This window comes from Choloepus didactylus, chromosome 2 (genome assembly GCF_015220235.1).
Source record: "Choloepus didactylus isolate mChoDid1 chromosome 2, mChoDid1.pri, whole genome shotgun sequence".
In the NCBI taxonomy this organism is placed as follows: Eukaryota; Metazoa; Chordata; class Mammalia; order Pilosa; family Megalonychidae; genus Choloepus; species Choloepus didactylus.
In genome coordinates this window covers 71,330,334-71,335,057 of record NC_051308.1, presented here as the reverse complement: position 1 = coordinate 71,335,057, position 4,724 = coordinate 71,330,334, and the positions used below count along the sequence as shown (strand labels likewise).

Below are 4,724 nucleotides of genomic sequence, written 5' to 3'. Positions count from 1 at the left end.
TGGCAAATGAAGAGATTACAATTTGATGTTGTCTTCATTATTTCAATATAACACCTGTGAATAAAGTTCTTTATCTGTGTTTCATAAGAAACATTTTGTCCAAACATGAACCATATTTAATATAAAATGTTTATGGTAGTTAAAATAGAAAGCATTTTAAAAATAACCTCAGACTGTTTTTAACATATTTTCAACTACCCATATTGTTTATTTTATTATTCATTGAACATATTTTTATTCATACGAGGTATATTATGAGTTTTAGAGAAGTATATTTATTGAATTGCAAACTGACATGCTCTGATATATGCTATGAAACTAATTACTGTATGGTATGCTTATAAACACCCCCAAATTATTATTAACTTGCACTTTATATAATGCCCCTATATTGTCATGTGCTCATCATGACAACTTCTTTAGCTCTTCACAACAGACAGACACATGGAAGGTTCACTGAGTTACCCAAAGTCCCATAGCTGCAGGAAGGCCAGCCTGTAATCCTGGTCCATTAGTGGACCATGTTACTACATCACACAGGGTAACTAAACATACATACCTAGAGATAGTTCACTGAATATCTGTGGAGAGAGTTGCTACAGGGTGTATTGTGGGAACACAGGCCCAGGCAAAACAGAAACTTTCAGCAAATGATTGCTTTCTTACATAGCTCAAAGGGTCCAAAGGAGCAAACTGGTGGTGAAACTGCTAGGTAGCTGGTAAAAACTGGAACACATTTGCAGGTAAAGAGGTCTGCAACATTTCAAATCACAAGGCAGTGGTATAAGGCCAACAAAAACAGGAAAGTAGTCGAAATACAGACCACATAGAGTGGATATCTGAAGAATGGCAGTTTGAGCATTTCATTTTTCAGTCTATATTATACTGTTTAATTTAGTATTGGAACTAGAGCTCAGTGAGTAAAATTCTTTCCTATAAAATAAAACTACAATCTGGAACTCAGATTTTAAGCCTCTCCAACAATTTTCTTATTCTTACAGGTTTTATCTAGTCTGAAGGAAAGACAGTTACTTGCCAAAGGATTAACTTCATGGGCTAACCTCATCATAAATAGTGGGTCTTGCCATTTCCAAGCTAAGAACCCCAAATGCATGAACATCTTGAGATTGCCATGGTTTCACACATTCTGGGCAAAGCTAGAAAACAAGTAGTAATTAAATAAAAATCTAAGTGCATCCCAACAGTGTTTCTACACCTTCCACAATCATCCCCCAAATGACAACTTAAAAAAAAAAGTATTGATAATTAGATTCAAAAAGAATCTGTATTCATCAAGATTCCCAAACAATTTATTAAATGTCTTTCCTCCACAAATAAAACCAACACTAGGATTTGTCAGAAGATCTAAATGAGTTATATCTTATGTATCAGCTCAGCTAAATCCACTGTCTGGAATCTGTTCATTATCAGCTCAGGACTGGTACCTAACAACTCCTTTCTGTTACCTGCTGCTGTGTGTCCTTCATTTGAGACTCCAGAAGAGACCATGAATGTGGCTACTGCAACACAGTAGTCACTGTAATCCACCGAAAGAAAAATACTTCATTTATGACATATTTATTTGTATGATTACTTACTAGTAATTAGCATTTCTATAATTTTTTAAAAAGGCAACCATTTTAAGTGACAATACATAACAGGCTAGTAGAAAAAGGTTGAAACAAAGCCCTCTCTTTCAATCTCACAAAGTCATGCAGACAAGAGAAGGTATATTCAATTCGTTCCAATCAGGCTTCCTGGAATTATCAAAATTTCTTTTCTGGAAAAAATGAATTTGGCTCACCATAGAAAGAAGGTTCTTTGAAGGCTGCTGCTGAACTCACTTCCCTTTGAAAAAGTAAATTTCAAGGCATGATAGTGCAAGAGCTAAGTTTTTGATTTATTGAACACTTATAGACAAATTGTGCTTAGTCTCTAACTTCCAATTTGTTTTATTTGGTAAGTTTTACTTTGCCTAAATTTACTAGTACACCCATGGATTGCACCAGAATTAGTACAACTTGATTATCTTAATGATTCTGTTGTGAAACCTGCACACTGCATCAGAAGGTGAGGACAGTGGATGCAAGGTTCCTACAAGTTCTGTGCACAAGGACTGTCCTCTTAGCAGTCAGTCACGGTATCTGAGAAAGCAGATTTCCCCCTAGATTAAGTCCTCCAGGAAAACCTCTCTCAAAAAGCAATTAGAAAAAACAGTGCTAAGTGGAGACTTTCTTTTGTTCAGTTAAATCTGGGAGGCCTGAGTGTTCCTGGAGTGTCCATCAGGATGTGTCGTGGGCCGTGAATCCCTCGGATGGGAGGATTCACTATTAGAGGGCTCTGTAGGGTCAATCAAATTCTCATAATCGCTGTTGTCTGATTCATCAACACTGTCTCCAGCTGCTCTTTGGGAAGGAAAGAGTTCTGCTCCATATCCAGGATAGTTCAGTCCAGCACTGGTGGAAGCATAATTGGAGGAGCCCACGGCTTGAGGTCGAGGCATAATGACACTACTTCCCATGCGAGAATGGCTTAAAGTACTTTCTTGATTGTTTGGGATAAAACCAGAATAAGGAGGAGGAGGATCTGCAGCTTCTGCATGTCCAAGTGTAATTCCACCTCCAGCCGCAAACCCGGAATAGGGCATCTGAGGGCTGAACACTGGTTCGAAACTTTCAGGTGGCATCTGTTTGCTTAACATCGTCTGCTGCAATCTTCTTTCCTGTTCCTTTTCATTTTTCCTTTGAGTGATTTGTCTTTTTAGTTTGTTCACTTCTGCCTGACAAGATTCAACAACTCACTCACTCTTTTCTACATCTGCACACACTGCCTGTACTTTCTCCTGAAGTGCGTTATAAACCTGATAAATCGCCCTGATGTCTTTCATTACCCCATCCTTGTTTAAAAAGGTGGTACCATGTTCTTTAATAACTTTGGCATAACTCAGAAGTATTTGGCACTGAAGACACTTTGTACTCCTGCTGGCTAGTTTTGCCTGGGTTGGGAATAGCAAGTGATATCCTTTGATTATACCTTCAATTTGGTGTAAAGAGAACATATTCTAAAGCATGAGGAGAATTGTTGGTAGTGGAGATGAAACTGAAGAGAAAGAAGACAGGGTCGGGTACGCAGAGGATCCGGGTGAGCTGCTTGTGGATGACCTGCTCTCTGTAGGACATCTGCTGCTGTGTGTTTCACCGAAATCTGTACCACCCAGTAACTTTCTTTCTCCGATCTTTAAGAATCCTGTCCAAACTCTCTACGTCAACTTTGCTTGTGTAGTCATAAAAACTAAAAAGTTTTGAACAAGGCTGATGGTTATGGATTTCTGTTTTATCCCCACTCCTGGAAGCCAGAGATGTTACTGTTTCCTAGATGAGTAGCTGGATATTCTTCACAATGCCTACCACATGCATCACACATGGAAGTTCTTCAACAAATGTCTGCAATTACTTCTTGTTTCATCTCTCCCAGCAAAAAACCTTCGTGGTCCGCGTTGCTGTTGGCGCTGTGGAAACACACAGCGCTGCAGTTGTAGCCGGAAATGGAAGTCACCATGATGGAAATCCTAGATTATATTTTGAAAACAGAGCCATAAACATTTGCTGATGGGCTGGATGCAGGATATGAGAAAAGTGTAGAAAAAGAAGTGACCACAAGATTTTTGGCTTGAGCAGCTAGAAGAATGGAGTTAACATTAATTGAGATGGGCAAGAACACAAGATAAACTTGTTTATGGATGGGTGTTAAGAACTCAGATTTGTATTTGTTGCAAGTTGGATGACTATTAGATATCCAAACAGAAACACCAAATTGATATTTGGATATTTAGATCTGGAGTCTGGGGAATGGATACAAGCTGAAATTCATCATCCTGTAGATGCTATTTAAAAGCAATTAAGGCATTAATTTAGTTTTAATTGTTGGATTTTTAGTTGCTCTTTTTCATTGTTTCTAAAGTTCTTTTGACTTCTGATTGGTTATCAAGGAATTATATATTCACAAAAACTTGAAATGTTCTATAATGTATAAAGAGACATAAAAACTATTCATGATCCCATCGTTCATTGGTAAATGAGAATAACATGTTAGTGTGATTGCTTCCAATTTTTTCCCTATACATGTTGTTCCCTCAATTATTTGAAACCGTAGAGTCTATAAAATGTATAACTAATTATTTGGCTTCAAATTACATTTAAATAGTATGTATAATGACTGAGTCCATTGCTTGTAATAATTAGCTATTTAACTAATGTTTTTCGTTTATCCCTTTTGACCTCTAGATTATAAATATTGTAGAGAAGATCATTGTAAGCATTATAATTTAATCTCAGTTTTGTTTTATCATAATGACATTGTATATAAACAGACCCAATTTTTCACCTCTCAGTAATTGACAGAGGAGTTTGATAGTATAAATTTTATGGTATTGCTAATCTGAAATGTTAATTTATAAATAAAAGTCAATATTTTAAATAGTGTGCTAAGTAATAAAAACACAGAGACCCAAAATGGTGTGTTGTAAATGAAAGGGAATAATCTCTTTTCAGCAAACTTAGGCAATCAAGGATGATTAGAACAGCATGTTTACTGCTGCAGGAAGATAGAGTATCTGCATAATTTAGATGACCTACTTCCTGGAAATAAATGAGAAAAGCTGCTTAGATATCAGTGCCACCTAAGATATGGGAAATACTGTTCAGATGCTTTTTATCTTCCTATTT

The 4,724-nt window shown here is 36.8% G+C and overlaps 1 pseudogene; it reads right to left on the bottom strand.

The window, feature by feature from the left end:
- Positions 1–2,245: 2,245 nt before the first annotated feature.
- On the bottom strand, positions 2,246–3,561 carry LOC119516271 (annotated as a pseudogene).
- Between the last annotated feature and the right edge of the window lie 1,163 nt (positions 3,562–4,724).